General features: G+C 38.2%; 2 protein-coding genes across 2 annotated transcripts in view; both read right to left on the reverse strand.

The window, feature by feature from the left end:
• Positions 1-26,061, reverse strand: part of LOC109570108 (complement factor H-like) — a 377,373-nt gene that overhangs the window by 129,834 nt on the left and 221,478 nt on the right. The window lies entirely within an intron of this gene.
• The window catches only part of LOC109570441 (complement factor H-like), a gene marked incomplete at its 5' end in the record, with an annotated part of 113,299 nt that overhangs the window by 16,702 nt on the left and 70,536 nt on the right, over positions 1-26,061 (reverse strand).

Raw genomic sequence — 26,061 nt, forward strand, 5'->3', positions numbered from 1 at the left:
CTTTGAATAAATACCCAGTAGTGGAATTGCTGGATCATACAGCAGTTCTATTTTTATTTTTTAAAGGAAACGCTATCCTCTTTTCCATAGCAACTCTGCCTGTTTACAACCCTACCAACAGTGCACAAATATTCCCTTTTCTTCACATCTTTGACAACACTTGATATTGTCCTTTTCATGGTAGCCATTATGACAGGTGTGAAGGGACATCACACTATGGTTGCAATATGGTTTTCCTGGATACAGTAGTCTTGGGTGCAAGGTTTTTTCCTTTCATCTCTTTGTATATGTTTTACCAGTCCCCTGTGACCAAAAAAAAAAAAGATTCTTCAGAAGCTGTTGATACTTTAAGAGTCTCCTTGTAGGTAACTACTGCCTTTTCTCTTGAAGGAGAAGAGGGTGACAGAGGATGAGATGGTTGGATGGCATCACCAATTCAATGGACATGAACTTTGGCAAACTCTGGGAGATGGTGAGAGACAGGGAAGCCTGGCCTGTTGCAGTCCATGGGGTCACAAAGTGTTGGACATGACTTGGTAATAGAACAACAACTTTTAAAATATTAATTAATTTATTTTAATTGGAGGCTAACTACAATATTTTAGTTTTTTGCCATACATTGACATGAGTCAGCCACGGGTATACCCCCATCCTGAACCCCCCTCCCACCTCCCTCCCTATCCCATCCCTCTGGGTTGTCCCAGTGCACCAGCTTTGAGTGCTCTGTTTCATACATCAAACTTAGACTGGTGATCTATTTCACATATGGTAATATGCATGTTTCAATGCTATTCTCTCAAATCATCCCCACCTCGCTTTCTCCCACAGAGTCCAAAAGTCTGTTCTTTATATCTGTGTCTCTTTTGCTGTCTCACATATGGGGTCATGGTGACCATCTTTCTAAATTCCATATATATTCATTAATATACTATATTGGTGTTTTTCTTTCTGACTTATATCACTGAATAATAGGTTCTAGTTTCATCCACCTCATTAGAAATGATTCAAATGTGTCCTTTTTAACACCTGTCTAATATTCCTTTGTGTATATGTACCACTGATTTCCTATCCATTTTTTTCTGCCAATGGGCATCTAGGTTGCTTTCATGTCCTAGCTATTGTACACAGTGCTATGATGAACATTGTGGTACACGTGTCTTTCAATTCTGGTTTCCTCAGTGTGTGTGCCTAGCACTGGGATTGCTGGGTTGTATGGAAGATCTATTTTCAGTTTTTTAAGAAATTTCCACACTGTTCTCCAAAGTGGCTGTACTAGTTTGCATTTCCACCAACAGTGTAAGAGGGTTCACTTTTCTCTGCACCCTCTTTAGCATTTATTGTTTGTAGACTTTTGATAGCAGTCATTTTGACCAGCATGAGATGGTACCTCATTGTGGTTTTGATTTGCAACTCTCTGATAATGAGTAATGTTGAACATTTTTTCATGTGCTTATTAGCCATCTGAATCACTTCTTTGGAGAAATGTCTGTATATTTTTTGGCCTATTTTTGGATTGGGTCATTTATTTTTCTGGTATTGTTGTTTATATACTTTTGAGATTAGTTCTTTGTCAGTGGCTTCATTTGCTATTATTTACGCATACTCTGAAGGCTGTCTTTTCACCTTTATTACAGTTTCCTTTGATGCACAAAAGCTTTTAAGTTTAATTAAGTCCCATTTGTTTATTTTTGCTTTTATTTCCATTACTATGGAAGGTGGGTCATAGAGAATCTGCTGTGATTTATGTCAGAGAGTGTTTTGTGTAAGTTTTCCTGTAGGAGTTTTATAGCTTCTGTTCTTACATTTAGATCTTTAATCCATTTTGAGTTTATTTTTGCATATAGTTAGAAAGTGTTCTAGTTTCATTATTTTACAAGTGGTTGACCAGTTTTCCCAGCACCACTTGTTAAAGTGATTGTCTTTTCTCCATTTTATTTTTTTGTCTCCTTTGTCAAAGATAAGGTGTCCATAGGTGTGTGGATTTATCTTTGGACTTTCTATTTTGTTCCATTGATCTATATTTCTGGCTTGTGCCAGTACCATACTGTCTTGATGACTGTAGCTTTGTAGTATAGTCTGAAGTCAGTCGTGTTGATTCCTCCAGTTCCATTCTTCTTTCTTAAGATTGCTTTGGTTATTCAAGATTCTTTTGTATTTCCATCAGATCAGATCAGATCAGTCGCTCAGTCGTGTCCAACTCTTTGCGACCCCATGAATCACAGCACACCAGGCCTCCCTGTCCATCACCAACTCCTGGAGTTCACTGAGACTCACGTTCATCGAGTCAGTGAAGCCATCCAGCCATCTCATCCTCTGTCGTCCCTTTCTCCTCTTGCCCCCAATCCCTCCCAGCATCAGAGTCTTTTCCAATGAGTCAACTCTTCACATGAGGTGGCCAAAGTATTGCAGTTTCAGCTTTAGCATCATTCCTTCCAAAGAAATCCCAGGGCTGATCTCCTTCAGAATGGACTGATTGGATCTCCTTGCAGTCCAAAGGACTCTCAAGAGTCTTCTCCAGCACCACAGTTCAAAAGCATCAATTCTTTGGCGCTCAGCCTTCTTCACAGTCCAACTCTCACATCCATACATGACCACAGGAAAAACCATAGCCTTGACTAGACGAACCTTTGTTGGCAAAGTAATGTCTCTGCTTTTGAATATGCTATCTATGTTGGTCATAACTTTCCTTCCAAGGAGTAAGCGTCTTTTAATTTCATGGCTGCAGTCACCATCTGCAGTAATTTTGGAGCCCAGAAAAATAAAGTCTGACACTGTTTCCACTGTTTCCCCATCTATTTCCCATGAAGTGATGGGACCAGATGCCATGATCTTCGTTTTCTAAATGTTGAGCTTTAAGCCAACTTTTTGGTTGTTAAATCATCTGTTCTAGTTCTATGAAAATTGCCACTGGAGCTTGATAGGGATTGCATTGAATGTATAGATTGCTTTGGGTACTATACTCATTTTCACTACTATACTCATTTTCACTATGTGGATTTTTCTGATCCATGAACACAGTGTATTTCTCCATCTATTTTTGTCATCTTTTATATCTTTCATCAGTGTTTTATAGCTTTTTATATATAAGTATTTTTTTTCTTTAGGTAGACTTACTCCTAAGTATTTTATTCTTTTCATCGCAATGGTGAATGGGATCGTTTCTTTAATTTTTCTTTCTGTTTTCTCATTGTTAATGTATAGGAATGCAAGGGATATCTGTGTATTAATTTTGTATCCTGAAACTTTACTACATTCATTTCTTAGCCTCAGTAATTTTCTGGTGATGTCTTTAGTGTTTACTATGTAGAGAATCATGTCATCTGCAAACAGAGTTTACTTCTTCTTTTTCCATCTGGATTCCTTTTATTTCCATTTCTTCTGTGATTGCTGTCACTCAAACTTTCAAAACTATGTTGAATAGTAATGGTGAGAGTGGGCACCCTTGCCTTGTTCCTGATCTTAGGGGGAATACTTTCAATTTTTTGCCATTGAAGATAATGTTTGTTGTGGGTTTATCATATATGGCTTTTATTATGTTGAGGTATGTTCCTTCTATGCCTGCTTTCTGGAGAGTTTTTTACCATAAATGGATTTTGTATTTTTTTTAAGGCTTTCTTTGTATATATTGATATAATCATATGTTTTTTATATTTTAATTTATTAATTTTGTATATCACATTGATTGATTTACAAATATTGAAGAAATCTTACATCCCTGGAATAAAACCCACTTGGTCATGATGTATGATTTTTCTAATATGTTGCTGGATTCTGTTTGCTAGAATTTTGTTGAAGAGTTTAGCGTCTATGTTCATCAGCGATATTGGCCTATAGTTTTCTTTCTTTGTGGCATTTTTGTCTGGTTTTGGAATTAGGGTGATAGTGACCTCAGAGAATGAATTTGGGAGTTTATCTTCCTCTGCAGTTTTCTGAAGAATTTGAGTAGGATCACTTAAGTTCAGTTCAGTCACTCAGTGGTGTCTGACTCTTTGTGGCCTCATGAACTGCAGCACACCAGGCCTCCGTATCCATCACCAATTCCCAGAATTCACCCAAACTCATGTCCATCGAGTCAGTGATGCCATACAGCCATTTCATACTGTGTCATCCCCTTTTCCTCCTGCCCCCAATCCCTCCTGCATCAGAGTCTTTTCCAATGAGTCAAATCTTCACATGAGGTGGCCAAAGTATTGCAGTTTCAGCTTTAGCATCAGTCCTTCCAAAGAAATCCCAGGGCTGATCTCCTTTAGAATGGACTGGTTGGATCTCCTTGCAGTCCAAGGGACTCTCAAGAGTCTTCTCCAACACCACAGTTCAAAAGCATCAATTCTTCGGTGCTCAGCTTTCTTCACAGTCCAACTCTCATATCCATATATGACCACAGGAAAAACCATAGCCTTGACTAGACGGACCTTTGTTGGCAAAGTAATGTCTCTGCTTTTGAATATACTATCTAGGTCGGTCAAAACTTTCCTTCTAAGGAGTAAGTGTCTTTTAATTTCATGGTTGAAATAACCATCTGCAGTGATTTTGGAACCACCCAAAATAAAGTCTGACACTGTTTCCATTGTTTCCCCATCTATTTCCCATGAAGTGTTGGGACCAGATGCCATGATCTTCGTTTTCTGAATGTTGAGTTTTAAGCCAACTTTTTCACTCTCCTCTTTCACTTTCATTAAGAGGCTCTATAGTTCTTCACTTTCTGCCATAAGGGTGGTGTCATCTGCATATCTGAGGTTATTTATATTTCTCTGGCAATTTTGATTTCAGCTTGTGCTTCTTCCAGCCCAACATTTCTCATGATGTATTCTTCATAGAAGTTAAATAAGCAGGATGACAATATACAGTCTTGACATACTCCTTTTCCCATTTGGAACCAGTCTGTTGTTCCATGTCCAGTTCTAACTGTTGCTTCCTGACCTGCATACAGATTTCTCAAGAGGCAGGTCAGGTGGTCTGGTACGCCCATCTCTTTCAGAATTTCCCACAGTTTATTGTGATCCACACAGTCAAAGGCTTTGGCATAGTCAATAAAGCATAAAGAGATGTTTTTCTGGAACTCTCTTGCTTTTTCCATGATCCAGCGGATGTTGGCAATTTGATCTCTGGTTCCTCTGCCTTTTCTAAAACCAACTTGAACATCTCGAAGTTCACGGTTCCCATATTGCTGAAGTCTGGCTTGGAGAATTTTGAGCATTACTTTACTAGTGTGTTAGATGAATGCAATTGTGCGGTATTCACTTTCACTTTCACTTTCTTTGGGCTTGGAATGAAAACTGAGCTTTTCCAGTCCTGTGGCCACTGCTGAGTTTTCCAAATTTGCTGGCGTACTGAGTGCATCACTTTCACAGCATCATCTTTCAGGATTTGAAATAGCTCCACTGGAATTCCTTCACCTCCACTAGCTTTGTTCATAGTGATGCTTTCTAAGGCCCATTTGACTTCACATTCCAGGATGTCTGGCTCTAGGTGAGTGATCACACCATCATGATTATCTTGGTCGTGAAGATCTTTTTTGTACAGTTCTTCTGTGTATTCTTGCCACCTAAGTGTTAGCTTTTCCCTAAAGTTTTGGTAGAATTCACCTGTGAAGCCATCTGGTCCTTGGATTTTGTTTGCTGAAAGATTTTTTATTCCATTTTCTATTTCTGTGCTTGTGATGGGTCTGTTAAGACCCTCTGTTTCTTCCTGCTTCAGTTTTGAAAGGTTCTACTTTTCTAAGAATTCATCCATTTCTTCCAAGTTGTCCATTTTATTGGCATATAGTTGCTAATAGTAGTCACTTATTATCCTATGTATTTCTGTGTTGTCTGTTATGATCTCTCCATTTTCATTTCTAATTCTGTTGATCTGATTTTTCTTTTTTTTTTTTCCCCTTGATGAGTCTGGCTAATGGTTTCTCTCTATTTATCATCTCAAAGAGCCAGCTTTTAGTTTTGCTGATTTTTGCTATAGTCTCCTTTGTTTCTTTCTGCCCTAATTTTTATAATTTCTTTACTTCTACTAACACTGGGGTTCTTAATTTCTTCTTTTTCTAGTTGCTTTAAGTGTCAATTTAGGTTATTTATTTAACTTTTTTCTTCTTTCCTGAGGTAAGATGTAATGCTATGAACCTTCACCTTAGCACTACTTTTACTGAATCCCATAGGTTTGGGGTTTTGTTGTGTTTTCATTTTCATTTGTTTCTGTGCATATTTTGATTTCCTTGTTGATTTCTTCCATGATTTGCTGGTTTTTCAGAAGCATGTTATTTAGCCTCCATATGTTGGTTTTTTAATAGTTTTTGTCCTGCAGTTGACATCTAATATTAGTGCATTGTGATCAGAAAAGATTCTTGGAATTATTTCCATTTTTTTTTAATTTACTAATGCTAGATTTATGGTTCAGGATGTGATCTGTCCTGGAGAATGTTCTGTCTTCACTTGCAAAAAAGGTGAAATTCATTTTTTGGTGGTGAAATGTCCAATAGATATTAATTAGGTCTAACTGTTCCGTTGTATCATTTAAAGCTTGTGTTTCCTTGATAATTTTCTGTTTAGTTGATCTAACCATAGGTGTGAGTGGGGTATTAAAGTCTCCCACTATTATGGTTGTGTTACTGTTAATATCCCCTTTCATACTTGTTAACGTTTGCCTTAGGTATTGAGGTGCCTTTATGTTGGGTGCATATATATTTATAATTGTAATATCTTCTTCTTGGGTTGATTCTTTGATCATTATGTAGTGTCTTTTGTTGTCTTTTTTCACGCCCTTCATTTCAAAATCTATTTTACCTGATATGAGTATTGCTACTCCTGCTTTCTTTTGGTCTCCATTTGCATGAAATATCTTTTCCAGCCCTTCACTTTCAGTCTGTATGTTTCCCTTGGTTTGAGGTGGGTCTCCTGTAGACAGCATATAGAGGGGTCTTGTTTTTGTATCTGTTCAGCCAGTTTTTGTCTTTTGGTTGGTGCATTCAACCCATTTACATATAAGGTAATTATTGATAAATATGATCACATTGCCATTTACTTTGGAACAACATTTTTAATTTTTTCCATTAAATGATACTGTGTCCTGGTATGGACCTCTTTAGGTTCATCTCTTTTTGGGACTGTCTGATTTCGAGACCTGAATGTCTGTTTCCTTCCCCAGGTTAGAAAAGTTTAGCTATTATTTCTTCAAATAAGTCTCTGTCTCTTGCTATTTTAGATCCATATAATAAGAATAGTACTTCACTTGATGTTGTCCCAGATGTCTGTTAACCTAGCCTCATTTTTAAAATTCATTTTTCTTTTTCCTATGCTATTTGGTAAGTTTCTACTACCCTGTTTCCAGACCTCTGATCCATTCTTCTGAATCCTCTAATCTGCTATTGATTTTTTTTAGTGTATTTTTTCATTTCAGCTGTTGTATCCTTCAGCACTGTTTAGTTCATCTTTATATTTTCTTATTCTTAAAATTCTGTTTTCATCCATTTTTCTCTAGAGTCCATTGAACATCTTTATTGTTATTACCTAGCATGCTTTCTTGGGTAGATTGTTTATCTTAACTTTGTTTAGTGACTTTTCTGAGATTTTGTCTGGGTCTTTCATTTGGAATGCATTTTTCTGTCTCATGATTTTACCTAAATCTGTGTTTATTTCTAAGAGTTAGTTATATTCCTGATCTTAGAGAAGTGGTCTTATGTAGAAGTTTATGGGACCCAGCAGAATGGTCCCCTCTGTAGGATCTGGGCTGCAGATCTAGATGCTATAGGGGTGCCCTTCTGTTGTGTCAGTGCCAACTACTTTGGGTGCACTGGTAGGAAAGGGTTCCACCTCCTCCTCTGTTGGCTGCCAGACCCTGCCTCATGTGGTGGCTTCCAGCCCATTCATAGGCATGATGACATGTTGATGGAGCTGGCTTCAGGGCCTAAAAGTACTTGAGCTGGTGATATCACACCCAAGAGCAGGGTGAGATGCAGGTGTAGCAGCTGTGGAGCCCAGTGGAATTTGGGGTTGGTGCTGTCATGCTGGTGAGTTGTTTAGCCTCTGATGCTATTAAGCTATGTATGTGTGTGTTAGGGAGAACTCTAAAGTCGCACTTGTCTCTCATGATGGCTGGCACCAGTATCTATGATCCCAATCATCTCCTATCTCTCTAGAAGTTTCATGAAGATAACCAAATTAGTCTAACCCAAGCTTCTTTCCCATTGATGCCTCTTTACTGGGACACAGAGCATGTGAGATTTTTGTATGCCTTTAAAGCACAGAAGCTCTCTTTCCTAAAGCCCTCTGGCTTTCTTGTGCACAAGTTACTCTGGACTTAAAAGTCAGAATTTCTGGGGGCTTATCTTTCTGAACCATGACTCCCAGGCTGGGCAGCCCAGTTGTCCCTTCATCCTTGTCCTTTTGATCATTAGGAATAAACTTTGCATAAACATAAATTTTACCTGTTATTGACACAGCAGCTCAAAGAGTTTGTCTGTGTTTCACATCAGAAGTGAAAGAGTGTTCATCAGTTCATAAACGGAAACTGTGATTTACTGTTTCAAGATAAATTAGAAGAGACAGAGAGGACTTCATCTTGCTGACCCATACAAAGCTTGTGTGAAAACCCAACAACTCAAAACCTATGGGATGCAGCAAAGCCGTTCTAAAAGGGAAGTTTATAGGAAGAAACAAGGAAAACATCAAATAGAGAACCTAATTTACACCTAAAACAACTCGATGAAGAAGGACAAAAAACAAACCCCAAGTAAGTAGAAGGAAAGAAATTCTAAAGATCAGAGTAGAAATAAATGAAAAAGAAGCAAAGGAACAACGGTAAAGACTAATAAAACTAAAAGCTGCTTCTTTGAGAAGATAAACAAAATTGACAAACAATTAGGCAAACTCATCAAGAAAAAATGGGAGAATCAAATCAACAATATTAGGAATGAGAAAGGAGAGGTTACAACATAAATACAGAAATACAAATGATCATAAGAACCTATTATGAGCAAATATATGCCAATAAAATAGACAACCTGAAAGAAATAGACACATTCTTAGAAAACCTCAATCTTCCACGACTGAACCAGGAAGAAATAGAAATTATGAACAAACCAATTACATGCACTGAAATAAAAAATGTGATAAAAAAAATTCTCAAAAAATTAAAGTACAAGGTCTGATGGTTTCACAGGTGAGTTCTCTCAAACATTTAAAGAAGAGCTAGTAATATTCTTATAAAACTCTTTCAAAAAACTGCAGATGAAGGAGCACTTCCAAACTCATTCTATAAGGCCATCATCACCCTTATACCAAAACCAGATAAAGAAAACACACACACACACACACACAATTACAGGCCAATATCACTGATGAAAATAGATGGAAAAATCCTCAACAGAACACTAGCAAACAAAATTCAAAAACACATTAAAAAGATAGTACACCATGCTATGCATAAGGTAATAGCACCCAGTCCAGTACTCTTGCCTGGAAAATCCCTTGGATGGAGGAGCCTGGTAGGCTGCAGTCCATGGGGTCGCTAAGAGTCAGACACGCCTGAGCGGCTTCACTTTTACATTTCACTTTCATGCATTGGAGAAGGAAATGGCAACCCACTCCAGTGTTCTTGCCTGGAGAATCCCAGGGACAGAGGGGCCTTGTGGGCTGCCATCTATGGGGTCGCATAGAGTTGGACATGACTGAAGTGACTTCGCAGCAGCAGCAGCAGAACACCATGATAGCAACCATGAAGTTCGGTTTACCCCAGGGATGCAAGCATTCTTCAGTATACACAAGTCCATCAAAGTGATATACCATATTAACAAATTGCAAGATAAATTCATATGGTAATCAAAATAAATACAGAAAAATTCTGAAAATTTTCAACACCCATTTATAATAAATACTCTTCAAAAAATTAGCAAAGAAGGAAACTACCTCAACATAGTAAAGGCCATATATGAGAAACCCAGAGCAGACATTATTCTCGATGGTGAAAAACTGAAAGCATACCCTCTAAGATCAGGAAAAGACAAGGGAGCCCACTGTCACCACTATTAGTCAGCATTGTTTGGAAGCCTTAGCTACAGCAGAGGAGAAAAAGAAATAAAAGGAATCCAGATTGGAAAAGAAGAAGCAAAACTCTCATTGTTTGCACACAGACAATACTACACATAGAAATCCCAAAACATACTATCAGAAAATTACAAGAAGTGATCAGTGAATTTAGCAAAGTGACAGGATACAAAACGAAGACACAAAAATCAATTGAATCCCTATGTACTAACAGTGAAATATCAGAAAGAGATATTAAGGTTTCAATCCTATTTACCATTGCAACAAAAAGAATAAAATGCCTAGGAATAAACCTACTTAAGGAGAAATAAGAGCTGTATACAGAAAAGTATAAGACATTGAGGAAAGAAATCAAAGACAACATAAACAAACGGAGAGGCTTACTGCTTGGAAGAAATGTTATGACCTACCTAGATAGTATATTGAAAAGCAGAGATATTCCTTTGCCAACAAAGGTCCATCTAGTCAAGGCTATGATTTTCCAGTAGTCATGTATGGATGTGAGAGTTGGACTGTGAAGAAAGCTGAGTGCCGAAGAATTGATGCTTTTGAACTGTGGTGTTGGAGAAGACTCTTGAGAGTCCCTTGGACTGCAAGGAGATCCAACCAGTCCATTCTAAAGGAGATCAGTCCTGAGTGTTCTTTGGAGGGAATGATGCTAAAGCTGAAGCTCCAGTACTTTGGCACCTCATGGGAAGAGTTGACTCATTGGAAAAGACTGATACTCGGAGGGATTGGGGGCAGGAGGAGAAGGGGACGACAGAGGATGAGATGGCTGGATGGCATCACCGACTCGATGGACATGAGTTTGAGTGAACTCCGGGAGTTGGTGATGGACAGGGAGGCCTGGCGTGCTGCGATTCATGGGGTCGCAAAGAGTCGGACATGACTAAGAGACTGAACTGAACAGAACTGAACTGATTAGAGACACAGACACTGAGAACAGACTATGGACATGGCTGCCAGGGAGGAAGTAGAGGGTGGGATGGATGGAGAGTGTTAGTGTTTCCCTAATTGGAACCAGTTCCTTATTGGAACTGTAGCAAATTTACACTACCATATGTAAAATAGACAGTCAATGGGGATTTGCTGTATGGCTCCAGGAACTCAAACCAGAGCTCAGTAACAACCTAGAAGGGTGGGATGGGCCGGAATCTGGGAGGGATGTTCATGTGGGAGGGGACATGGGTAAATCTATGGCTGATTCATGTTTATTTTTGGTAGAACCCAACGTAATACTGTAAAGTAATTATCCTTCAATTAAAAATAAATAAATATAAAATAAACAAACACCAACCCCTGAAATTTCATATGCCAAGGGGCCCAGGAGGAGGCTCACTCATGCATACATGAGGTAAAAGGCAGACAGATCTCTGTCTTGACTGTGATGCCTACAGTGGCTCATGAACCATCTCAATTCCCTCTCAGCTGCACTCCAGGAGCCCTGGCAAACCTATCTTAAAAATTCATGCATGGAGCTAATCCTCCTGTCAAAGTCCAGGTTTTCACAGGAGGACTTCTGTCTGCTTCGTTCACACACCCTTCCACCTTGTGGCCAGATCCCTGTGGTTACAACTGACTCAGAGGGAAGAGCAGCCTTTGACAGACCACCAGTGAGCTTGCAGAGAAATTTGGCTTAAGTCTGTGACCAAGTACAGGAACACAAGATTAAGATGTACTGCTACTTGGGGGAAACAAACGACAGGCTGTCAATACCAATTCTGGTGCACTAATGTATCTAGACAAGAGATGAAGCATAGAAATTCTGACAAAACAGGGATGAGAAGTGTCAGCTGCTGCTAAGTCACTTCAGTCGTGTCCGACTCTGTGGGACACCATAGACCGCAGCCCACCAGGCTCCCCCGTCCCTGGGATTCTCCATCAAGAACACTAGAGTGGGTTGCCATTTCCTTCTCCAATGCATGAAAGTGAAAGTGAAGTAGCTCAGTCGTGCCTGACTCCTAGTGACCCTATGGACTGCAGCCTACCAGGCTCCTCCATCCATGGGATTCTCCAGGCAAGAGTACTGGAGTGGGTTGCCATTGCCTTCTCTGGAAGTGTCAGCAGGTACCACCATAGAAGATCTGAGATAGCTGCAGAGTCTCTAGCCAGGTTGAAGAAAGTTATCACTCACCCAAAGGAGACTGGTACTTTAATTAGAAAAACAGCACCACAAAACTTAAGGAATATGAACCCAAAGTATCATGACACGAACAAAGTATAAAAATCTTCAGTATTCACATCTGAAGATTGGAGATCTGTGATTTATCCAAGGAAGAATTTGAAATAGCTGTTTTAAATAACTCAGTGCGCTAGAGAAAATACAGTATATCTCATGATGTACTCTGCATATAAGTTAAATAAGCAGGGTGACAACATACAGCCTTGATGTACTCCTTTCCCTAATTGGAACCAGTCTGTTGTTCCATGTCCAGTTCTAACTGCTACTTCCTGACCTGGAATTTACTAAGGAGCCTTCATTTGGATCTAAGAATATTTCTCAGCAGAAACCTAGTGGGCCAGGAGAAAGTGGGATGATATATTCCAAGTGTTGAAAGAGAAAATTGCCAAAGAATATTTGAAAATATCCTTCAGAAAAGAAAAGAATATAAAGACTTCACTTGACCAAAAAATACTGAGAAAATTGAACACAGCTAGACCTTCCTTGAGGAGGGCATGGCAACCACTCCAGTATTCTTGCCTGGAGAAGCCCATGGACAGAGAACCTGGCAGGCTGCTGCCCATAGGGTCACAAAGAATCAGACACAGCTGAGGTAACTGAGCAGGCACACAGACCTTCCTTACTGAAACACTAAAAGGAATTATTCAAGCTAAAGTAAAATAATGCTAATTAATTCCATGAAAATACATAGTACACTCGTAAATTTAAGTGCACATTCACATTCAGAACACTATAGTACTTCAATATGGAATGTTAACACTTAACTATTTAAGAGTTAAAGTGCAAGGATATAAAAGTAACTATAGCTACAATTATCTTTTTAATTAAGTACACACTATAAAAAGAGGCAAATCGTGACATCAAAAAGATAAAATGGAGAAGGGGAAAAGGAAGGAGATTTAATATATGGTTGTGTTCATATATTATTAGAATAAAACACACTGCTCTCTCTGAAAGATGCTTTATGTAAATCTCATGGTAAACAAAGTAGGAATCTATACTAGATTCACACTGGTAAAGAGAAGTTTATTAAATGCATACTGCTGCTGCTGCTGCTAAGTCTCTTCAGTCGTGTCCAACTCTATGTGACCAAATACATGGCAGCCCACTAGGCTCCTCTGTCCCTGGGATTCTCCAGGCAAGAATACTGGAGTGGGTTGCCATTTCCTTCTCCAATGCATGAAAGTGAAAAGTGAAAGTGAAGTGGATCAGTCGTGCCCGAGTCTTAGCGACCCTATGGACTGCAGCCTACGAGGCTCCTTCGTCCATGGGATTTTCCAGGTGAGAGTACTGGAGTGGGGTGTCATACTATAAAGTTATAGTAGTATTGTTACACTACTATAACAAAAATCATGAATTCACAAAGGCAAGCTGTCTGAGGAAAGGATTTAGGGAACTATAAAACATCCTGTTACAAAATACATGTACAAAATAGATACATCCTTATCTATCAATAATTACACTAAATATAAAGAAATGCATGAGTGCATGCTAAGTAGCTACTGTTGTGTCTGACTCTTTAAGACTCAATGGACTGTAGCCCACCAGGCTCCTCTGTCCATGGGATTTCCCAGGCAAGAATACTGGAGTGGGTTGCCATTTCTTTCTCCACTGTTTTCTTCTATCTCAATGAAGTCTTAAGCTATTACTGTGAATTACTTATCAGACAAATCGTCCATATCCATTATTTGGGGACAGTAACTGAAAAACTATTGTGTTTCTCTGTTAACATTTTAGTCCTTTGATGTCTGTGTCCTTTGAAGTCTCAGGTTGCTGTGTTTGCATTTAAAGAAGCAGTCACTCCCTCCTGTCTTTACAGACTGACATGGGGAGGGAAGTACACTGTTACAGTGATAGGGATTTTGAGACTTTTTCAGACCTTTTATAAGGATACACCTGGCCCATGTACTCAATTCCTCCTAGGAGAGAATTCTGAAGCTCATATGCTTCTACCAACGCAGCAAAGACAGTCTCTATGCTGACAGTTTCCTGGCTGCTTCCCTGGGGCAATGCCAAATGCTCACATTCGTGTGCTTTCTCACAGATTCACAGAGACAGGTTGGCTTCTAGATGTCCCACAGGCCATCTGCAAAGGTTTAGATGCCACTGTGGAGACCTACACAGGGAGCTGTCCCTGGGGAGGGGATGTGGATGAGATGAGGGGTCCAGGGGTGAGCAGGACCACAAGCACGGTGTCTGCAATGGTTTGGGGCTCCCTGGTGGGGTCTCCATGCGGTCAGTAGGACCCATGTCCCTTGAAGAATTCTAGCCCTGGATGCTGTGCTCCTGGCCTCTCCCCACCCCCCAGCCATACAGGTGATTCCAGTGTCCTGGATAAGGGGAGAGAGAAGTGCGCTGGAAGGTGAGGACGCTGCCCTTGCTCACACACTCTTATTTTCCCCACAGGTAAAATCCTGTGCTGAGGGGTCTGTCATCTTTGTGCTCTAGCAGCATGCTGTCGTGTCTCTGCTAGACTCCTGGACCCCCACAAAGATCCTCTTATCCACAAATGATGGTCAAAGTCTGCATTTATATCAGGAGAGACAGTGAGACTCCTGCCATCTTTCTGACCTCACTCTGTTATTACAGGTTTCTTCTTTGTGGATCTTTTCCTATTTTCTTGACTAATGTCTATCAATACATGTGTTTTGTTATATGCTTATCAAGAAGTCTATAGGTACACTCATAGACACTTGTAAACAAAAAAATTAAGTAGGTCCTTTGGCAAAACAAGAATTTGATATAAACCTTTTGGAGTGGATAATACAGCTGAGTCTTAGAAAATTATGAACACATGGGATCTCAGCCCACTTTACTCACTGACACGGATGCATCTGGGAGGAGGAGACCAGCCACTCTCTGTGCAGGTCATTGTGTTCTGATTATTTTGAAGACTGTAGCCATAATAGCAGCGAACCCTTACTGTTTCACCCTGTACAGCTTTTCTTTCACTACTTGGGGTATATCCATTTTCCAAATTATTGAAAATACATTCTCCTAAGGATCAGAAAAATAATATGATAGAAAAAAACATAAATTTGTTAATATAGAACTTAAAAGATTAACCTTATAGAATTTAAATGTGAATGCACTAGTTTTCAAATATAATGCATAACAATAAAAATGAAAGCTACTATCACATTTGTTACAAATGAAAATCAACATTCCATATTATTTTTCTTTAGTTTATGATTAACGTATGTATAAATGATGCAGACATTCTTATAAAGTCTGTATCTCATAGGATTTACATGAAGAGCCTCTAGTAAAGGGAACATCTATTTACATGTTTGTTTTTTTTTTCATAGAATTCATCCCTTGGCCTTACTTTTGTTACACAACACTTTACTCAGTTGTATACTTTTGTCTCTTCACTCTTTCAAAGATTTATGCATATCAACTTAAATAAGTTTACTTACTAAGGCATGGTTCTTCTGGAAACCATCCTTCTGCTGTGCAAGTCAGGTAATCCGAGGAATATAGTGAAGGAGGCACAAAATACTGATCACAGTTATAGAGAAACTGTTGATTTACACGTGCTGGAAAGTATCCACTGTATGACTGATATAGCCGTCCATGTCTTATTACTGGATAATTACAATGTTTCCCTTGGAATAAAAAAAGTAGAAATAATGTTTTACCTCATTATACAATCAAATAAGAAATTAACATTACCTCTATGAATTACATTCTTGTTCAGTTAATTACACTCACTACATTATGGTTTCTAGGAAAAGAAAAGGTGAAAAGACAGCATTCAGAATGGGAGAAAATAATAGCAAATGAAGCAACTGACAAACAACTAATCTCAAAAATATACAAGCAACTCCTGCAGCTCAATTCCAGAAAAATAAACGACCCAATCAAAAAATGAGCCAAAGAACTAAATAGACATTTCTCCAAAGAAGACCTACAGATGGCTAACAAACACATGAAAAGATGCTCAAAATCACTCATTATCAGAGAAATGCAAATCAAAACCACAATGAGGTACCATTTCATGCCAGCCAGAATGGCTGTGATCCAAAAGTCTACAAGCAATAAATGTTGGAGAGGGTGTGGAGAAAAGGGAACCCTCTTACACTGTTGGTGGGAACGCAAACTAGTACAGCCACTATGGAGAACAGTGGGGAGATTCCTTAAAAAATTGGAAATAGAACTGCCATACGATCCAGCAATCCCACTTCTGGGCATACACACTGAGGAAACCAGAGGGAAAGAGACACATGTACCCCCATGTTCATCACAGCACTGTTTATAATAGCCAGGACATGGAAGCAACCTAGATGTCCATCAGCAGATGAATGGATAAGAAAGCTGTGGTACATATACACAATGGAGTATTACTCAGCCATTAAAAAGAATACATTTGAATCAGTTCTAATGAGATGGATGAAACTGGAGCCTATTATACAGAGTGAAGTAAGCCAGAAGGAAAAACACCAATACAGTATACTAATACATATATATGGAATTTAGAAAGATGGTAATGATAACCCTGTATGCAAGACAGCAAAAGAGGCACAGATGTATAGAACAGTCTTTTGAACTCTGTGGGAGAGGGAGGGGGGGATGATTTGGGAGAATGGCATTAAAAGATGTATAATATCATATAAGAAATGAACCACCAGTCCAGTTTCAGTGCAGGATACAGTATCCTTGGAGCTGGTACACTGGGATGACCCAGAGGGATGGTATGGGGAGGGATGTGGGAGGGGGATTCAGGATGGGGAACAAATGTACACCCGTGGTGGATGCATGTTGATGTATGGCAAAACCAATACAGTATTGTAAAGTAAATAATAATAATAATAAAATAAATAAAAGAAAAAAGAAAAAAAAAAGAAAATTCAGATGATTGAAGTATGCAAAGAGGTCCTTGATATTGAAGGTCAAATTATGTCTTGTGAGTCATATCATATAAAATTTGTATGTGGATTCTCTTGGTAGAAAACTATAGAGACTTATTAAATAAATTCTCCTTAAGTGCAGAAGTGCTAACCGTGGTTGACTAAATTAGCATCTTAGTCAAGAGATGAAAATACAGATTTTATCTTGTGGCTCAGCTGAATTCTTTCTCTTTCTTTTCCGTTCTCATCAGAAACCAAAATCCTGACACTTCTTCTCACACCAAGTCAATGTAGAAAGAAAACGTTTTTTTTTTTTTTCCCCAATTAACATTCATTACTTTAATTTTCTGTTTATTGGAAACGTGATATTCATCAGTTCAGTTCAGTTCAGTTCAGTCTCTCAGTTGTGTCCGACTCTTTGCGACCTCATGCATTGCAGCACACCAGGCCTCCCTGTCCATCACCAACTCCTGGAGTTCACTAAAACTCATGTCCATCGAGTCTCTATATATATATCGAGTCGGTGATGCCATCCAGCCATCTCCTCCTCTGCCGTCCCCTTCCCTCCTGCCCCCAATCCCTCCCAGCATCAGAATCTTTTCCAATGAGTCAGCTCTTCGCATGAGGTGGCCAAAGTACTGGAGTTTCAGCTTTAGCATCATTCCTTCCAAAGAACACCCAAAACTGATCTCCTTAAGAATGGACTGGTTGGATCTCCTTGCAGTTCAAGGGACTCTCAAGAGTCTTCTCCAACACCACAGTTCAAAAGCATCAATTCTTTGGTGCTCAGCTTTCTTCACAGTCCAACTCTCACATCCATACATGACTACTGGAAAAACCCTTAAACCACAATAATTTTCATGGATCCAATCACACAGGAAAGTAACAGTATTGTTTATCACTCAAACTAGATATTAGGCATCTTTTTCCTTGCTTGTCTAATCAGAGAAATGAACAATCAATAATTCTTAATTTCCAAATGGTTAAGATTAAGGGAAACCCTTGAATGCTTGTGTCTAATTTTAATTGGAGAATGATGCATTTTCCAGGATTTCTTACAAATATTTTAAGTGAGGCATAACATAATTACAATTTATTTTAATATATTTTGAGTAATTTTCACATATATGCTTACTAAGTGAATTATAAACTTTGAATCTTTGCATATCTTAATCCTTTTAACAAAGACTTGTCTATTATACAATCTCATGGCCTATAGTCTGCATCTCTCATCACTAATAGATTTCCCACACTTTTTTGAAGCTTCTCTACTTTTTTTAAGTGTGAAATGCTCATTTAGTTTGATTCCTCCTAAGTAACAGTTTAGGTTTATTCCCACTACTTTGTGGAGATTAGAATAATTTCTCTTCATCCTTGAATTTTACAAATTTCACCATGTATGTCAAGATATGTGTATTTAACAATAATGCCATGTTGGGTAAGCTTGAATGTCTGTTTTTGCAGGAGTCAAGTGAAAAAGACTCAACTAACTTTGTTATTACATTGTAGAGAGATTTCTGTCCTGATTATCTGAGTTCAGATCTAGTACATTTATTCACCTCATTTTGATTGTTCAGAGAACATGAATACAGTAAAATAATCCACTGAGACTCACTTACAAAAGGTAAACAAAAAGTGCATAATTAATAATAAACATCTTTACTATCACTGGCCTGAGCTACTTTCCTCCTCTCTTTTATTTAGTCACATGTGAATCTGTATTTGTCTCTCTAACCAGATCATTTATTGAAGCTCATACAATAGTCCACTATGGTCAGAGTGGCACTGATTCTATCAGGACTCAGAACAACCTCATTCTCCTCTTACACTTCTACCAATACAAGTTCTGGTCTCATGAGCAGGCTTGGCTGTCCATCATAGTGTTGGCTCAAATTGATCTCAAAATTGATGAAAAGTATTCACTAAATTTTAAAAGTGTTTCTAGTCTTTCTGTAGTTGTGCTGCTTATTCCTATGATCCAGGCCCAGCATCTTATAGTTATCACAGCTAAATATCCCGTTATTGAGTCCAACCTCACACATGGGCATCTTTCTGAGTGATGAACCTGTCCTAATGTGGGTTCACTTTCAGTACCTCAGTATCATTCCAGGCACATCTCCTCTGCTCCATTAAACTGGTTGTTGATACAAAACAGCAATGGAGCAGGCCTGAGAACAAAATCCTGCATCTGATAATCAGCTTATTTAATGAAATTATGAATATCTGATAAGCTATTTAACTGGCCAATTTCCTCATCTTGTCTACAAGAACTTTACAAGGTCCCTTGTGGGATAACTTTGCTGTAATATAAATACATTTGGGTTGATCTGCCATTTTCATAGGCTTCCCCTATGGCTCAGTGGGTAAAGAATCTACCTGTAATGCAGAAGACAAGGGAGCTGTAAGGTTGATCCCTGGGTCACTCATATTCCCTTGCAGAAGGAAGTGGCAACCCACTCCAGTAATCTTGCCTGGAGAATTCCATGGGCAGAGGAGCCTGGAGGGCTAGAATCCAAAGGGTCGCAAAGAGTTGGACATGATTGAGGGACTAAGCATGCAGGACCATTTTCATAAATCTATCTTAAACAAGATTAAATATCTTTAGTATAATTCTTATGTGGATTGAAATCTGTTTAATACTGCTAACACCTTCATTTTAAAAGAAATTAAAAAAGAAATTATGCTTTCTGTGGAGGCTTCCTCCTTTCTGTCTGGGGTCACTGGCCCTGAGGAAAGCTAGCTGTCTCTCAAGCAAGATGTGGTGAAGCCCAATGGTCAGATGCTGAAGCCTCCCCCAAAAGCCAGAGGAGTGAGCCAACTTGCAAGCAAATCTTCCAGCCAACCTGAGCGTCCAGGCGACAGCAGCCCAGATCATTACCCAGTTGCCCCCCAAACAGAGTGACGCATAAGTAGCCAACGAAGCCTTTTCCTTATTCCTGACTCACAGGAGCTCTAAGAATATGGAGGTGTATTGTCTTAAGGCAATATGTTCTCTGGAAAATTTGTTAATTAGGACTATGTATCTAATACAATGGGCATCCCAGTTGGTGCTAGTGGTAAAGAAGGAACCCGCCTGCCAATGCAGGAGACATGGAAGAGGCAGGTTCGATCCTTGGCTTTGGATGATCCCCTGGAGGAGGGCATGGTAACCCCCTCCAGTATTCTTGCCTGGAAAATCCCATGGAAAGAGAGGCCTGGTGGGCTAGATTTGATGGGGAGGCAAAGAAACAGACACGACTGAAACGACTTAGCATGCAGGCATCTACAACAATAGGTGTTAGGTGATGTGAGTTTTACTTAATGGCTTGAATCTGATATTACTATTATTTTGCATGCTAAAAATTTCATAAGTGCACCCATAAATTCTGAAAAAAACTTTGCTTAAAATATTCCAACATTTAGCTTTAAGACCACTTTTGGAAAGAGTTCAGCTGTTAATGAGAAGACAAGTGTTGCACTGGAATATCTGGTGAAGATTTGTCAGTTTCACATTTCTGTTTCATATTGTATACTCTTTCTCCTCTTGTCTGGAAATATGTCTGTAGTCTTATTCTAGTTGATTAATAAACCATCACTCATATACCTGAGAATCGGGAGAAATAATTTATGTCTGCCTGCTCCTCAGCAAGAATAATGATGATGCAGCCTTTCTTTTAAGTGATCTGGGGCCTGAGCTGCTCTTAATTGTAACACTAATGACTGGACAGGGAGCTTTATTGCACTGTAAATGTTGTTGACGAAGAAAATTGCCTAATGGACTAAAATAACATGCAATAATTATGAGATGAATAATGCAGAGTGATGCATATTCTATTCACACCTTGAATTTCACGAGGTATCATAAAACTCATTAGAGTTTTCATTTACAAAAACTTGAAGACAAATAGATTATTAAAGAAAATGAAAGACAAAAACATTGTAATGAAGAACATATATGTTTTATATTTTGGAGTAAAATCTTTGTTTTTAATATAATTTAATTACTTATATTAATACATTTATATAATTTAATTGTTTTGCATTCTTGGCTGTTTATTTATTTTTTTATTTTATTTTTTAACTTTACAATATTGTATTGGTTTTGCCAATATATATAATTTAATTTTTGTTTTTCTTTAATTTTTATTGGAGTTTCTTTAAAATGTTGGCTTAGCTTATGCTGTACATCAAAACGAATCAGTTATATGAATATATAACTGATTTTGGATTTCCTTTTTTTGGGGATTTCCTTCCCATTTAGGTCACCAGACAGCATTGAGTGGAGCTGCCTATGATACACCATAAGTTCTCATTAGTTATCAATTTTATTCACAACAACCAGGACATGGAATCAACCTAAATGTCCATCAACAGAAGAATAGATGCAGAAAAAGAGGTACATATATACAATGAAATATTACTCAGCTATTAAAAGTGATGAAATTGTGCAATTTGCAGAGATGTGGAAAGACCTAGAGACTGTCACATAGAGTGCAGAAAGTCAGAAACAGAAAAATAAATATTGTATAATATTGCTTATATATGGAATCTAGAAAAATGCTACAGATGAACTTATTTGCAAACCAAACATAGAGATACAGGCATAGAGAATGGATGTATGGATACAAGGGGGCCCGAGAGTAGAGGAATGAATTGGGAGATCGAGCCTGACATGTAATAGATAACTAATGAAAGAAGTTATAAGTTTAAAAATAAAAGTGACAAGATTTTTTTTAAGGTTGTCAACATTTACATTTCTTTCTGAAAATAATTCTAAATGTGTTGGCACTACACTGGAAATTAAGACTGTATTCCACATTTTGTAAAAGGAGAATATATCTGTACCTAAGCTGGTCCTTTAAAACTAACAGTGACGTTAATGACCTTTAATAGATTTATTAAACTATAATTGCAATACAGTAAACTGAACATATTTAAAATGAGATTTGAACCTGGAAAAAATATATTTGAACCTGTAAAATTATAAAAATAACCATTGTTCTCCAAAGTTTCCTCATATTACAAGTAAGACTCTCCTAAACATTCTGGAATTATATATAATATACTTTTCTGTGACACATTTTCTATTCACATTTCCATGAGCATATTCACATGACCCCATAATCTACATAGAGTACTTTTTGCACTGTGGAACTCAGCTGACATAGAAAAGTATTCATTTTGTTTTCCCCTTTTAGGTGAATATCTGATCATTTTTCCATTAAGGTGTTCTTATTATCTCACAGTTCAGACTATTTCAACCAGTCGATTCAATCAGAAATACACACAAAGGAAAGTAGATAGTTATATTTAGGAGGAAGGCTGAGTGTTCACATCTGTTTCAACTTACCCTGTCCATGAGCAGTGTAAAACCACAAGGTGAGAAGGACATTGATTAACATCAACATGTTAGATTTTCCCAGTGGTACATTCACACAAATACTCCAGTTGTACTGTTTAGGGTTCAAAAATCTGCTTCCTTTGCAGTTACCTAGTGTGACTGAATTTATGCATTGCAATGAAGCTAGTTAATTAGTACCATTTAGTAAATATCAAAGTTCAAAATTTTGAAATGTCCCTAACTTGTTTCTGTTGGTAGTTTCACAATAAGTTATTGTATTCATCACCTGATATCTATGTGCACAACTTTCTGTGGCTAATATGGACTGGCTCCAAAGCCATATATCAGATACTAACTTTCAATAATATATTTCAAGAGAGTAGGTGAAGTTTTTCCCAGCCATTTGGGTCATCCATATTTTCATGGACTTAGGAAAGTGAATAGATTTAAAAAAAAAGTATAGTAGAGCTTAAAAACAATCACATAAATTATAGCACAATCCCTTCATTTACATGCTATTTATGTGTGTGTTTTATGATCATCAATTTTTCCAGTTTTGTTAGCATATAATTGACATAAAGCACTGCATAAGTTTAAGATGTATGGCCTAATGATGTCATTTACATTATCCTGAAATGATTACAACAATAAGGTTTGTGAATATCCATCATCTCATATAGATATAAAATTAAAGACAAAAAGAATTTGTGATGAGAACTCAGGACTTATCATCCTATTAACTTTCATACTTCAGATACAGCAGAATTAGTCATATTAACCATGCTGTACACTACATCCTTAGTACTAATCTATCTCACAGCAGGAAGTTGGTACCTTTTGACTGGCTTCATCCAGTTCCCCTATCTCCAGCCCTAGCCTATGGTAACAACAAATGAGACCTCTTTTTCAAAGTATTTATTTGTTCTTTTAAGTACAGTTGGTCTACAACATTGTGTTACTTTCTGTTACACAGTGCAGTGATTCCATGTTTCTGTCCATTTCAAAATAATTGCCACAGTAAGTCTAGTTACAATCTAGCAAGATTTTAAAAATTGCATAATTATTGCCTATATTCTCCACACTGAATATTTCATGTTTATGACTCATCTATTTTGCACCTGGAAGTTTCTCCCCTTAACCTCTCCCTCACCAGAGGATCTGGAGTGCATCCCCTTAAAAAGACACATACAGAATTGTTCATTGCAGCTTTATTCACAAATGGCAAAAATGCACATGGTTCCCATGAACATTCAGAGAATGGATAAAACATTTGTAGCATTTTCTTACAATGGATTAATATTCACTAATTTAGAAAACAAAATGAGGTACTGCTATACACAGCAGTTTGGGATAATCTCACAGCTCTTGTAAATGGAAAAAAATGAACACGCTCACTAAGTACATATCTTATAATTTCATTGGTAGGCATTTCACGAGGTGGAAAACCTCATCATGAAGGTAGTGCCTACGAGGTAAGGTGTGGTACAGAATGGGAAGAGACACAAGGAAACCTGATGATGTGCTGGACATTTGCTCAATTTAGTCCTGGATAATAGTTACACAGGCATGCTGCTACTGCTGCTAAGTCGCTTCAGTCCTGTCCGACTCTGTGCGACCCCATAGACGGCAGCCCGCCAGGCTCAGCCATCCCTGGGATTCTCCAGGCAAGAACACCGGAGTGGGTTGCCATTTCCTTCTCCAATGCATGAAAGTGAAAGGCAAAAGTGAAGTCGCTCAGTCGTGTCTGACTCTTAGCGATCCCATGGACTGCAGCCTACCAGGCTCCTCCGTCCATGGGATTTTCCAAGCAAGAGTACTGGAGTCGGGTGCCATTGCCTTCTCTGACACAGGCAAACATGTGTGTTAAAAAAAAATTATCAGTCAGATTAAGATTAACTTTAATTGTTTAGCTATTTATATGTTTAACTTTGCTTAAAAATTTTTTTCAGAATAAAATGTAATGTTAAAAGTTACAGTTTTTCTTCAAAAGTTTGTTTCTCATTGAACCCAAACCTCCACTCCAAAAAGGAATAGTGTAGTTATGGAATATGGAGAGACTTCAAAAGGCATGAAGGAATATTTGAGATGATGAAAATATTCTACATCTTGATTATAGAGTAGTTGTATAGATGTATTGGGAAGGAAATGGAAACCTGCTCCAGTATTCTAGCCTGGGAAATACCATGGACAGAGGAGCTTGGCAGGCTAAAGTCCATGGGACTGCAAGAGTTGGACACAGCCTGTCAACCACGACATAACTATATATATTTTATGAGACTCATCATATTGCATATTTAGAATAGTCAGGTTAAAAATGTCTTCTCTGTAAAGGTAATGGCAAGTTCCTCAGAACTCTAGGTGATTAGAAGGAAGGGGGAAATTGAAGGACTTTATAATTCTCCAAAGAAACTAAAAGACCAAGGCAATAATACAAGAGCATTTTCATAAAAGTTAAGAAAAGAAAATGAAAACCAAGAGTTTTATATCCATACAACCAGACAGCCAAGTATTAAACTACAGAAAATAATTTTAAATGTGCAAGAACTCATAGGACACTATTGATATACAGATGCACACATTCCGTGGCTATAGCTACATGCTTAGTCACCCAGTCATGTCTGACTTTTGCTATCCTTTTTGGATTTTAGCCCGCCAGTCTCCTCTGTCCATGAGATTTTCCAGGCAAGAATAAGGGTGAGGATTTCCATTTCCTCCTCCACAGAATCTTCACAACCCAGGAATCAAACTAATGTTTCCTGTGTCTCCTGCATTGCAGGCAGATTCTTTAAACGTTGAGCTATCAGGGAATGGCCTCCACGCATGTAAGGGGCACCTTAAATAAGGACTTTACTTTATTCCACCTGAATGAAGAGTTCAAAAGAATAGAAAGAAGAGATAAGAAAGCATCCTTAAGTGAACAATGAAAAGAAATATAGGAAAGCAATAGAATGGTAAAGACTAAAGATCTTTTCAAGAAAATTAGAGATACAAAAGAAACTTTTCATGCAAAGATGGGCACTGAAGGATAGAAACAGTTGGACCTAATAGAAGCAGAAGATATTAAGAAGTGGCAGGAATACACAGAAAATCTGTACAAAAAAGGTCTTAATGACCCGGATAACCATGATGGTGTGATAGCTCACCTAGAGCCAGAAATCCTGGAGTGTGAAGTCAAGTGGGCCTTAGGAAGCATTACTGCAAACAAAGCTAGTGGAGGTGATGGAGTTCCAGCTGTGCTATTTCAAATCCTAAAATATAATGCCAATAAAGTGCTGCACTCAATATGCCAGCTAATTTGGAAAACTCATCAGAGGCCCCAGGACTGGAAAAGTTCAGTTTTCTTTCTAATCTCAAAGAAGGACAATGCCATAGAATGTTCAAACTATCACATAATTATATTCATTTCACATATGGGCAATATAATGCTCAAAATCTTTCAAGCTAAGCTTCAACAGTATGTGAACTGAACTGAGACTTCCAGATCTATAAGCTCAATTTAGAAAAGGCAGAAGAACCAGAGATCAAATTGCCAGCATCCGTTAGATCATAGATAAAGCAAGGGAATTCCAGAAAAACATATACTTCTGCTTCATTGACTATACTAAAGCCTTTGACTTTGTGGATCACAACAAACTGGAAAATTCAGGGGATGGGCATTCCACACCACCTTGGATACTT

Source organism: Bos indicus, chromosome 16, assembly GCF_029378745.1.
Source record: "Bos indicus isolate NIAB-ARS_2022 breed Sahiwal x Tharparkar chromosome 16, NIAB-ARS_B.indTharparkar_mat_pri_1.0, whole genome shotgun sequence".
NCBI lineage: Eukaryota > Metazoa > Chordata > Mammalia > Artiodactyla > Bovidae > Bos > Bos indicus.